General features: G+C 43.7%; 1 protein-coding gene across 1 annotated transcript in view; it reads left to right on the top strand.

Annotated features, from left to right (window-relative positions):
• Positions 1 to 393: 393 nt before the first annotated feature.
• SLC26A9 (solute carrier family 26 member 9) overlaps positions 394 to 13473 on the top strand; it is a 61954-nt gene continuing 48874 nt past the window's right edge. The window contains exon 1 of the mRNA XM_035122272.2: positions 394 to 572. The gene's annotated coding sequence lies outside the window, so the exon portion shown is untranslated. The remainder of the gene's footprint in view (positions 573 to 13473) is intronic.

Raw genomic sequence — 13473 nt, 5'->3', positions numbered from 1 at the left:
CCAACTTGTGGGAGTTCAAGAGCTGGTACAATGAGTCTCATTGTCCTTTACTGATGTGGAGAAGAAGCCATCAAGAAGACACAAAGGCAGGCTGGAGACACTGTCCGCTCCATCATGAAACCATAGAACAGGTCAACAAAAGCAACCCCCCCAAAAGTCCAAGCATTGGGAGTGGAGGGATGGTGAGGGGACCCTGCTGGACACTGAATGTGATGTATTGTCTAGGAGTGGCCAGCTATGTCAAAGGGATCAAACAAACCTGATTCTAAAGAGGGGAGGGTGGGGAGGGGGAGGCATATACACATAACATACGCACAAAAAAGCTGCTTATCTCCTTTTCCTATCTCATGGGCTTTGCGGCCTGGGTATACTTGCTAGCATTCGCTTCCCAGCAAGCCAATCAGACTCCAAGCTCAGCCCTCTGTCCCCTTGCCTGAAGTCATATATATGACTCACTGGGCTCTGCTGAGCACAGAGCTCTTTCCTTGAGAGACGCTTTGTGCCTCCTGTCACTTTCTGCAGCTCACTCACCTCCCAGAATCGGTCCCTTTCTCCTCTCCTTCAGAGCGAAGGTAAGCCTTGTTCCCAACACAATTGTGCTCTTTGTTCAAGGTGGGCATAGGGAAGGGGGGGCGAAGAGGGAGATTTTGCACTCCTGAGCTTACAAATACCATTGGGTGTGAACTTAAATATTATGAGACCTTATTTATTTATTTATTTTTAAAAAAACAACCATTTCCTTCTTTTTGCAATGCAAATTTACCCAGGAATTGCTCAGTAATGATTTATGAAGGAAAATATGGCAAGATGCATGTATGTGAAAGTTCAGTCTTATAGAAGCAAAGTCCTTTCTATCCAGTGTTAAATTTCCAGTGAGCGCCCTGAAAATTTGCCTGATGGCAGAGGGGTGTATTCCTAAATTATGACCACTCAACAAAAAGTACTGGGTTTTTATACCTAAGCATTTCAAATAACAGGTCCTTGCTTCCAAATTCTTTTACAGCTTGAGCACTGAAGAGGAGGAGAGGTCAGGAGAATACCCCCAGAGAGGGAACAATTTGTATATCCATACACATATTAATGAGCAAGAGGGACCCTTTCTTCATCTGAGGGTGACCGTTTGAGACTTGGAAGTTCCAAGGTCAAAGCTTTTACCTGCCACAAACAAGCAGATATGTAGGTTTTGAGGGTGACTTTGGGCAGGCTTTTAAAAGAACCCATACTTCTGCTTTTCCCCCACATAGAAGAAAAAGAGATATTGTAACTCTGCACTTTCTTAGGTTTGGAGAAAATGGGAGTTGTCAGAAACTTGGCTGTTGTGCTAGCAGGTACCAGACTGTGAGGGCAGAGGAGAGATTATCAGCTGGTCAGCACCCTTGTTCATCTGCTCTGATCCAACAATTTAGATCCACAACTGGACCACCTTTCCATTTGCACAAAGAGTGTTGTAATAAATGTTTGTGTGCATGCAAGTGGTGGAGAAAGTCTAGTTTCTCTCTTTGTCCACACACACACACACACACACACACACACACACACGGCACTGAAAAACTTAGTGCTGTTTCTGGGGAGGGGGATTCTTAGCTGCAACAACTTTCTGCTAAATTTAAGCGTCTCTAGACTGGGGACACTGGCTTGTATCCCTTGTAATATCAACCTATAGGTCGCTGTAATTTACTTCTAATTTACCAAGGGCTTGTGCACTGATGGTGTTTCATCTTGCGGCTGCTGTTCCAGGAGGCAATTTCTGCCATTTATCTCTAGGTAGTGGCAAGCCTGTTCCTAAGAAGTAGGTAGAAGCAATTTCCTACTCAACTGGAGAGTAATTGTAGCCTCTCTCTACTGTAATTGCAGGGGCAGCTTGCTACTTTCCTGGGTTTAATGAAGAGCAAAGAGCTCAAAAAGAGCAGCAAGAGAGGAACTACAAGTGATTTGGGCTTTGCCACCCCACATTTCTGGGTCTTCTCTAAAGGAGCAAGGCGTGTATTCTCTTAATATAGGGGGAGAATGTGTCTTTTCCCCTACCTTCGGATGAGACACAGAACCCAAAGGGAGGAATTCCTACCAGATGCTAATGCTTTACATCTAAAGCAGTCCCAAGACTCAAGCAATATATGATAGGTAGCAGAGATGTGTGAATACATCCCTGCCTTTAAAAACTCTTACAAACAGCAGTTGCTAATTAGATTTTGGACTGCAGCATAGGAGTGGAGGACCATTTCCCCAAGGAAACTCCTCTTCAACTACTTTTCTTCTCCTGGCACAAACTACCATATACAAGCACATGCCAGGAGAACATAGTGTTTGCACAAGCTGTGAGATGTGCGCAACAAGCACTACCTGATTAGCATGTTTGTTTAAAAGTGATGTAGGAGCTGGGCAAGAGGGTGGTGGTGGCATAAAGCAGTAATGCAGCCATGTTTTGCGGTGTGGTCAACTGAGATCAAAGCATGCAGTGATACCATCAGTATGTACACAGAGGATTCAAAAGCAGCTATACCTCAAACCACTCAATCACATTTTGCATTTTCACTAATTTGACCTGTGTAGGTCACATTCAGTTTCCATCTCTGCTAGAATGAAACGCATATTATATCAACGGGTTATGCTAACTATAGGACAGCAGTCTCTTCTCTCTATTTCTGAATAGGAAAATGAAATATGTGAATACGCTGTGATGCCTAAACTATTTTATGATATAAACACAAGCTTTTGCAATAAGTTTGTTCGAATTTGGATTTAATTTACCGAACACTGGAAAAGTAAAGCATCATAATTTGCTGTGATCATTAGGCTGCTGTATTTATTTTTTTTTAAAGTGTTACAGTTTATGATTGCCATACAGATACTTATATGCATTTAAATTATAAAGATTGTTAAATTTTCTAACAAAATAACTTGAAGGGGGTGGGAAATATATGTTTTTGTTGTTTAGTCGTTTAGTCGTGTCCAACTCTTCGTGACCCCATGGACCATAGCACGCCAGGCACTCCTGTCTTGCACTGCCTCCCGCAGTTTGGTCAAACTCATGTTCGTAGCTTCGAGAACACTGTCCAACCATCTCGTCCTCTGTCGTCCCCTTCTCCTAGTGCCCTCAATCTTTCCCAACATCAGGGTCTTTTCCAGGGAGTCTTCTCTTCTCATGATGTGGCCAAAATATTGGAGCCTCAGCTTCATGACCTGTCCTTCCAGTGAGCACTCAGGGCTGATTTCCTTCAGAATGGATAGGTTTGATCTTCTTGCAGTCCATGGGACTCTCAAGAGTCTCCTCCAGCACCATAATTCAAAAGCATCAATTCTTTGGCGATCAGCCTTCTTTATGGTCCAGCTCTCACTTCCATACATCACTACTGGGAAAACCATAGCTTTAACTATACGGACCTTTGTCGGCAAGGTGATTAGGGGCTGAAATTATATAGTCTAAACCAACTTGAGCAAAACATGGGGAGTTTCAGAATGTCTACATTGTCATTGAGTGTTGGATGGAGACAATTTTATTATAAGATGTTTGGTTGTTGATAGGAAGCAGGGAATGTGAGGAAATGCTGCTGCGATAGCGATGCCCCTGGGCAGGATTGAAGAACCTTTTCAGCCTGAGGGTCACATTCCCTCACAGGAAAGCTTCTAAGCACAAGGCAGTAGTGCATGTGGCCAGAATCAAACATGGGCAGAGAAAAAGGTGGGAAACCTACCTGTGCATAACAGGCTACATTCCATCTCTGCAAAAGTCAGAGGCTTTTGCCCCACGCCTCTGTATACAGACAAGCAAAAGGCTTTATCCCAGTTCAAGGACACTTTCCAGCCAGGCAAAAGTGCTGGGGAGATGGGAGGTGTCCGGGGAGTGTGGCCAAAGGAGAGTCACAAGGGGCAGCTACAGAGACCTGGAAGTTTGCATTCGGCACCTGGGACTGAGCTTCCCCACGCCTGACCTGGGGTTAAGCCTATCCAAGTGACAAAACAGTCTCATGGGTGGACAGAGTAGATGACCTGAACATGTTTGTCCTTCTCTAATGCTTCGTACTCTAGCAGCAAGGGAGGGAGGGGGGAACAGAAAGGAGAGTGTGCATTAGAGCTCCCAGCAGGCAGGCAGCATAAGAGTGTTCTCAGGTGCAAAAGGAATGCCTCAGCCTGCAAACTTTCTAATTCCCTAAGACGTTTCATTGGCCGTGTGCTTTTTTCAAAGAGCAATAGCAGTTGGAATGTCAGGGAACTTTTTGGCAAGCAAGCAAGTGATAACTAGTTCAAGGAAATGTTATCAACCAGTCTTCTTTCTTTTCAGCCTGCAGTTCTAAATATTCACTAGGAAGGAAGTCTCTAGATTTATTTCCAAATATATTCAGGATCCCTTGGACTGAAAACATTATTTCGTTTGTCACTCGTCCTCCAAAATTCTGAGATAGCATTTAGGGAGTTCAGGGTTTCCCCCTGCTTTTTTTTATTTCACCTCTGGATTTGACTTTCCCCATACCGTGAGCGTATCTATGGTGGTGGTGGCAGTGCTCTGATCTGTGGCAGGTGGCTGCAAATCAGCGGCCATTTTAATCACCCACAATGCCCTGACATGACATCCCTCTGGAGCATTGTGGGAAATTTAAAGGGGAAGCTTGCTAATACTGGTGCTGAGGCTGACACAGAGTTGGCATCAGTGTTGGTGGGCCCTGCTGGGTGTTGGCACCAGAGCAGCTGATACCAGGCCTGACTGAGGCAGCTATTTATAGTTGAATGAACTTATAGACAAAGTATGCATAACAATGACAAAGGCTTGGGTTGCTGTTTTAAAAGGAAGCAGCCTTGAACAGACTCGGGTCAATGGTCCACCTAGCTATCCGCCAACTGGCAGTTGCCCTCCAGAGCTTTCCCACTCTGACCTGGAGACGCCAGGGATTAAACCTGGACCTTCTGAACACAAAGCAAGTGTTCCATCACTGATCTACAGCCCTTGCCTAGGAGGTAATGGGCATTTTTGTTATTCTGAAGCATCAAAAACGTAAGCACAAGCCCTTATAATACACTGCTTCCCTGGGGATGCAACGTGCAAAAATAATTAATTCAGCCTTCATGAAACTTCTTTGTTTTTCTGTGTTGAAATCTAAACTGGCACCCCAGATAAAACCATGGAAAGGCTTTGTCCATAATGAAGAGGAGGTGGCAAACATTTCAAAAGATCCACTACACCCGGGCACCGATTCACCTGAAATTAGTTGTATGACTAAGCTCCATTGAAAACAACTAGAGACCTGTTACCAGTTATTTGGCTAGTAATTGCAACACCCATGTACACACCCCTTCCCTGTTGACACCCAATCAGGGCACACTGGGAGGGTTTCTCTGTCTCGTCTCCTTTCTGTTACCTGTTTCCTACTCTCTTGGGTGCCTCCTGTGCCCTTTCTCTATGATTCATGCACTGTTGTTGACAGGGCTTCAGTGCCACAAGAATGACAGAGTTAAGATGGAACTTGAACTCACATCATGACTAACGTTTGCAATGGTTTCATTGGGACTTTTGCTTGATTGGGATGACGTGATGTAAACTATTGATTCGGGTCTGAGAATAGTTCGGCACTGAGTGCTTATTTTAAAAAGAAAAGAAAAAGAGGACCAGCATCAGATGAAAAAGGAAACACGGCAGTTACATCTGTAGTGTTAATTTAAAGCACTCTTATACCACTTTGATATCATGGCTACACACACACACACACACACACACACACACACACACACACACACCAATCCTGAGAATTGTAGTTATGGATGCTTCGAATCATAATTCTGTGAGAGGTAAATGATAGTTCCCAGGATTCTTTGGGGGAAGTGGTATAAATGTGCTTTAATGGGATGGTGTGAATATGGCCGGTGTTTCAAAGGTGAACAAAAATAAGGATTTAATGGTCCAAAGTGTTTGGAATATATTCTTCCTCAGCAGCAAGCAAGTGTACAATACTGTCGCATCAATAATGGCCATTCGTTTTGTCACAAAGTCTCTTAACTCTTCCCTTCAACCTAGTATTGGTGCTTTCTTTCTTTTCCCCTTTTATTCCTGGTTTGGGACCTTCATTATAAAATTGGACACCATCTATTTTACTTGTTTGGGGGGAAAAACCCACTTCAATTGTTGGATCAGCCTCCTATTTTTTTTAAATTACAGTTATCTGGACATAGTCCAGAAAATTGGGAATTGCTTATGAGATGGTGCCCACACAAAATTAGAAATTAATTGCAAGCTTCAGTTGGTCACAAAGCGTGGCAGAGGACACAGTGTGGCATATCTAAGCGTCCCTGAGGAAGAATATCTTTAAAACACGCTTTGCTTTTAAATGCCTTTTTCTGTGCACCTTGAGACTTCCATCTCTCTTTTTGCGTGAGTGGATGTGCTTAACTCAAAAGTGAAGGGAATACTTGGCGTTCCCTTTATTCGAAGGACTTCTAGCTCTGATATTGATCACTGGCAGACTGTGTGGCGTAATGGTTAGAGTGATAGACGTGAACGGGGCAGACCCAGGTTCAAATTTCTGCTTGGCCATGAAGCTCAGTGTGTGACTTTGGGCCAGTCACTATCGCTCAGGCTGGCAATAAAATGTGGGGGAGATCTCATCTGAGCTCCTTGGAGGGAAAGTGGGATATTGTTCCGGGTTCAACGCCTGCCTTCTTCTTTTAAAGAAGGTATGGGGAGCATGGAGCCCTACAGATTGCTGTTGGCTTGCAATTCCCAGAGTCTCTGATCACACTGGCCATTCTGGGTGGGGCTGGTGGGAGCTGGAGGCCAGCAACATCTGGATAGGCTCCCCATCCCTGATCCAGAGGATCTCAGTCCAACAGGGCTGTGGAAAAACCCTGCTAGTTTCTTCTGCCAGTCAGCATAGATAATACTGGGATAGATAAGACAAAGGAATGACTTGATATAAAGTAGATATGCTCTCTAGGTTCCACATCATTCTGTGTGTGTGTGTGTGTGTGTGTGTGTGTGTATTCTAGTTTATTTATTAGATTTTTATACCAACCTTCACCAAAAATGGTCATGGTACAATTTACAAACAAACAAACAAAAGAATACAAGCATAACACAGAACAACGAAAATCTTTAAAATAATTATCATAGATTACATAAATATCATAAAACACCATAAATGTGAGTTAACCCATCAGCCACTTAAAATTCAGCAGAAAAGATGGTTTTTTAACCCTGTACCTGGAAGAATACAAAGCTGGGACGAGTCTCTCCAGATAAGAGTTAGGAATAAAGGCATCAGCTGATCCAATAATTTGGAAAGTCCCAATAATTTTTACTTTAGCACAGGCAAATTTTCTACACAAAGAATGAAATCTCAGGTTGTATGAAGAAGAAGTAAAGTGCGTCAAATGCTATGCATTTTTCCGGTTAGCTTTATTTCCAGTTCATAGTCTTGGACTCCAGAAGGAGGGAAGGAATAAGCGTCTCTATTTTAACTCAATTGCTTCAGGCTCTTTGCTTGTAGTAGCTGCCAGGTGCCTAGAGTCCTCATTCTGGTTGCCAAGTGCGTAGTTAGTTTGGTTTGAAACTTATGTGAAGTGGTACATTAAACATTGGCACAGGCTCAGCAGCAGTGAAAAGTGCAGGGCCTGTGAATGGCTGCTGGCTACTTCTTTCACTTTAAAGGACCATCTGCCTATGAAAATCATCTAGAAATGCTCCCAAATATTTAATTTAAGCAAAAGAAAACATTGACATTCAGCTAGGGAGTCAAGAGGGTTGGTGAAAAACAGGGAGCTTTATTTTGGTATATTACTTTGGGAGGGGAATTTAAGAGCATTTTAAAAGGCATACAGAGGATAGAGAAAGGAAAATAAAAATGGGAAAACACACCTCTTTCTTTCTTTCTAACTCTCTTAGAGAGAAAGAGAGGGAGAATTACTACCTCGCTTGCTGCTATTTTTAGAATACCATTTTAAATTTTCATTTTCATTTCATTGCTATTGTTGTTTTATCTGCATATTTTCTAACTACTGTATATCTGTGTATACCCCCAAAAGCAATGTTATTGGCCCATAAGAAAAAAAAATCCATATACCTTTATGAGGTCAACAAAAATGCCACAAAATATCCATCATATTCTCCAGAACTGAGTGTAAGCAAGACAAGGATGGGTGAAAACAGGTTGACTGATGATATTCATGCAAGGCATTCGTGTCTCCATCTGGTTAGAGTCTTAAGATGGGAGTGTGAGAGGAGGCAGGGGACATTTTTAAAAGGTTCCTTCAAGTGCTCTGCCCAGGTATCAGGTTGCACCCAGGCCCTTTGGGGAGGAAAAACCCATAATGGCAGATTCCCCACAACTGGAAATGCACAAAGCAGCTGTTATTCAGGTCTGACTCCATTTTTAGGTGAAACACACAGGCTTGTTGGTAGGTGAAGAACAGAAATAAAAAGAAACTAGGCAGCATTTATATTAACAACAGTAGAGCTTAAATTGAGGTGGCTGTGCTAGATTGTTTTTAAAAGAGTAAATAGAAGCCAAATGGCTTACCGAGCAGTTGGAGGGAATGTCCCCTCAGAGAATAAAGTCCCAGATTCAGGTAACAGAAGATCTTCTTCTAGGCCAGCCTTCCTCAACCTCGGCCCTCCAGATGTTTTGAGACTACAATTCCCATCATCCCTGACCACTGGTCCTGCTAGCTGGGATCATGGGAGTTGTAGACTGAGGAAGCCTGCTCTAGGCCAGGCATCCCCAAACTTCGGCCCTCCAGATGTTTTGGACTACAATTCCCATCTTCCCCGACCACTGGTCCTGTTAGCTAGGGATCATGGGAGTTGTAGGCCAAAACATCTGGAGGGCTGCAGTTTGGGGATGCCTGCTCTAGGCTAAGATCCTGCTGCTGTATCCAGATAAATGTAGTATTTTCTAAGTCAAACAAAAAGTAAAGGTAGCCATTTTGGCCCATGAGAAAAACACTACCACCCAGTCAACCTAAACATATCACAACCTGAAATCTGCATGTCATCAATTAGCACCTCATTTGAACATCTACTCCTTCCTCCCACACCTTGCACCCTTGTACAAAAGACATGGGCTTGTCAAAAGAGGCCATGACATTTCAAGCTGCTTAACTACGGTACCTCATATTGTACAGAGCCTAGCACAATGCTTCCTGATCCTGACTGAGACCTCTAGATGGCACTAGAAAGCAGCAGCACGGGGGCAGAGCATGTTAAGAACGTCCCTGAAGAATCCTGGCTGGTCTCTCAAGTGAGCAACCAGGTGTCTATGTGAAGTCTGCAAGCAGGACCTAAGCACGCCACCCCCCTGTCCACTTGTGGTTCCCAGCAATGGGTAGTCGGGGGCTTACTGCTTCCGGCTCTGGAGCTAGTACATGTTTATGACTGGCACTTCTCCAGGAACTGAGTAGGATTGCCCAGATCAGGTTACGTTGCTTGATGCCTCCATCTTGCCAAATTTTGCCATTGGAAAAGTCATTAATTAAAATAACACCACTTGCTCCAGGGAGATACAAGAGAATTACTTCTTGCACTTAAGAGCATCCAATGCCAATTAATTGCTCCTGAACAAAATGGATCCTAATGAGTAGCAGAGGGATGGGGGTTTGTGGGCCTCTGGAGTGTGTGCTTATAATTGGAGCGGGGATTGAAATTCCCATTAGTGATTGTTCATGCAGAGCTCGTGATAGCTTAATCCATAGTCAAAAAGGCATGGTCTGGTATGATATACATGGAAGCGGGCAAAACCCAACCATTTGAACAACTGACATGACACACTATAGTTCAGTGTTTCCCAACCAGTGTGCCTCCAGATGTTTTGGGACTACAACTCCCATCATTCCTGACCACTGGTCTTGCTAGCTAGGGATGATGGGAGTTGTAGTCCCAAAACATCTGGAGGCACACTGGTTGGGAAACACTGCTATAGTTGTTGTTTATGCATTTGTATGGTGTTTTTCTTATATGCTCAAAGTACGTGTGCAGTGTCAGTCATCTTTACAAGAGGGATGGGGAACTTCACAGGATCAGATCAAAGGCCCATCCAGTCCAGCATCCTCTGTGGCCAACCAGATGCCTCCAAGAAACCCTCAACCCTATAGTATTGCCTGCAGCAAACTATTAGAGTTATTTATTTACTAAAAGGGCTCAATCAAAGGCATCAAATAAACATTTGACTGGTTAAGAATGCCAGGTGTTTGTTTGTTTTTTAAAAAATCCCAGTTCCTGCCTAAAGCATGGGAGAGATGGTCAAGAATCTGCACTCCTTCTGTTTTGCGGAGTGAAGTCCTCTATCTGCCTGGGCCAAGTATATTTTAAAGATAAAGAATCCTAAGAAGGGACAGCAGGGCCCTGGAAGTTGCCCATAAACTGCCTGCTCAGCAGACTGTGCGCACCAAGTTATCTGAACAGGTCAAATTATGACCTGCCAAAGTTATGATTAGTCAGTACCAGTCAGGAATGTCAATGTGACTTTCATTTTTTTCTAAAATGTGTCTCTCATCTGTAGAGGAGGTGGAGGATTCAACCACTATACCAGCAAGGCAGTGGGAAATTTGAGCAGGCATGTAGCCTTACCCTGCAAGATGTAGCTGTACAAGGCGCTAAAAGCGCCCCTGAGTTTCTTGTGTCTACGAACATGATTAGAATGGAAAGTACAGCAGACTTTAGAAGAATGCCATTGAGAAATCAAATGTTCAGTGTAGATCTTAGAGTTGCATAATGGTCCCAGGAAATGCAAAACAGGATTGAATGATCTTGTGTGAAAATGCCCTTTGCCTCAGGTGCCCTTTGGTGCTGGGGATTGTTAAAGGGTTGTAGATCTGAAATTATGGATTGATTTGCCTCCTAGTTTCAGAGAAAAGCTTGAGTACAGACAGGTTGGTCTTATGAATGTTTACTTACAATGAGTCCCACTGCGTTAATTGGGGCATTAAATCCGCCTAGGATTGCAGCCATTGTCTCCAGAGGCACAAGATCTAGAATGCAAATACTTCTCCTGCCTCCAAACATGCTCCTTTCAAAATGCTCGTGATTCATTTACATCACACATACGATTATATGGTTCTGCAGTGCTGCATACGTTTTGCATTCTGAAGGCATATAGCATTAATAGTATTTCACCTGTTCTATCCTCCTGAAGTAAAACACTTCAGCCATTAGCTTGTCCATCTCCACATTCTCCTGCTGACTATACTAGCTAATTTATTCTCATAGAGTTTTATGGGCACTGTGACAGACTGCAGAATCAATTTAACTTCCTCTGCCTCGCCCTCTTTTGAGGCTGAATTGAACATCTTGCAACCACAGAGTGTCCTGCATAACTGTGGTGTGCAATTCTGAAAATTTGAACTTTGATCTCCTTTCTTACCTAACCCTTCCCCTTGGAAACTTCAGCAGGTGCAGAATTCAGCAGCCAGGTTGCTCACCAGGGCAAGATGATTTGAGCATATTACAGTACACCCACCCTGGTCCTACTGCACTGGCTACCAATTAGTTTCCGGGCCCAATTCAAAGTGCTGGTTTTGACCTATACACCCTTAAACAGCTCAGGACCGCAATACCTCAAGGACTGCCTCGTTCCATAGGAACCTACCCAGACCCTGAGATCATCTTCTGAGGCCCGCATTCATGTGCCTCCTCCTCAAGAGGTCCAGAGGGAGGCAACACGAGAACGGGCCTTCTCTGCAGTGGCTCCCATCTGTGGAATGCTCTCCCCAGAGACGTTCGCCTGGTGCCTTCATTATACATCTCTAGGCGCCAGGCAAAAACGTTCCTTTTCAAGCCTTTAGGTGATCTGATTTACATCTTACGCCATTTTAAAATGTGTTTTTTGTGGGGGTGGGGCTAATGGGTTGTTGTTTTTTATTTTTATTAGGTATTTTGTGGTTTTATATCTTGATTTTATTCTGTGAACCGCCCTGAGACCCCCAGGTATAGGACGGTATTCAAATTCAAATCATCATCATCTTTCCTAGCCTGTAATCCCTTGCTGGCATTCAGGAAGGTGACATTTGATACCTGTTGTCTGCTGTCATTTAACTTGAGTTTTGCTGTTCTTTCATTCCAAACAACTCTGGGCACAATTCCCAAGATTCCTTAAAACTAAGTAGTGATCCCATAACCACATTGCTTAACCTAGAAACCAGCATGCAGTAATTATTGCAACTCAGCACATAGAGCTAGAAAGGGCTCTCCATGGGAATCAAGGTAGTAAAGCAGAGCACTGAAAGGTTGCCTAGTGAGCAACATCATCATATGGTCATTTCTTCAAATTCTCTGCAACAATATTTGACACTACCAAAGGTCACTGCTTTCCCCCCACGATGAGCACCAGAACAAATGCGCATGCTGTGGTGAGGCAGGCTGTCCTTCATGATTGTAGTTTGTCCAATATGCTGTATTTGAGTCTGTTTAATCTCTAGTTTACACTCACCTGATCTTTCCTCCCTGAATTTTGCTTATGAAGGGCCTCATTCATGGTCAAACACAAAGCCTCTTTCCCCCACTTTTAAGTAATAACTGAAAGAGAGGCTCACATTTCACCTCCATTTAGTCAGTATGTATTTTTAAGCATAATCCTAGTTTGAGATCAAGGACCTCCATGTTTAATCAAAGTTTTCTCCAGCAGGAATAGTACCAGGTTTCCTAGAAATCCTACCCTCTTCCTGCTCCTTATTACTAGCAGAGATGAGGGACCATCTTTTACCTGTTATCTCTATACTCTCTCTTAATGCTTTACAAGTTATTCCCTTGTCTTCTCAGGACTTGGTTTTCCAGAGAGCTCAGCTTTCATGATCTGACTCTATGAAAGTCAAGCTCTAATTGCAGACAATGAGTTGCACACAACTACTAGTTGTCCTAGCTGTGCATCCCCATCCGCAGCAAAGATACATCCAGTCAAGTCGGTAGGTCCTGGATGAGCATCTATGAGCCTCGCCTGGATATAGAAGGAGTCTGCTATTCAGGGCCAGTTCCAGCTTTGAGCAGACCATGGAGTAAAGTGCCCTTTGGTGGTCCGTTTCCTCCATCCATAGACCAGCAATGGGGAGCAACAGCAGCCCAAGCTCTGTTCAGAGCACTGGCTGGCTGAGTCTTCCTGCCTACTGTATAGGTTGAGACTATAAGCACAAACTAGGTCTCATTCCCGAACTAAACTATTTGTTTTTACAATACACTGGGAAATGCCAGGGCAGCTAACTTACATTATAAGGGTAATAACTTGTGCAACGTAACTGAAAATTGTCCCTTTTTATTGGTCCAGGATTGCTCCAACCTCGGGGGAAACTTTGCAGGCCTAAGTGCTTCTATTGGCATCAACGATAGGGGCAGATCCTGGGAGAGTTGGGAGAGAAGTGACCAGAAGGGCTGGTCCCCCCCAAAATCCAAATGTCTAAAAGCATGGGTGGCACAGATCCTGGCTGAGAAGCTGATGGGTTGATGTACTGCCCTGCAGTTTATTTACTCAAAGCTGTCTTTCCAGTGTTGGTGAAGCTGTAACAAGA

The sequence above is a fragment of the Zootoca vivipara genome, chromosome 7 (assembly GCF_963506605.1).
Source record: "Zootoca vivipara chromosome 7, rZooViv1.1, whole genome shotgun sequence".
Taxonomy (NCBI): Eukaryota; Metazoa; Chordata; class Lepidosauria; order Squamata; family Lacertidae; genus Zootoca; species Zootoca vivipara.
The sequence above is the reverse complement of the archived record's forward strand: the minus strand, read 5'-3'. Positions and strand labels throughout refer to the sequence as shown.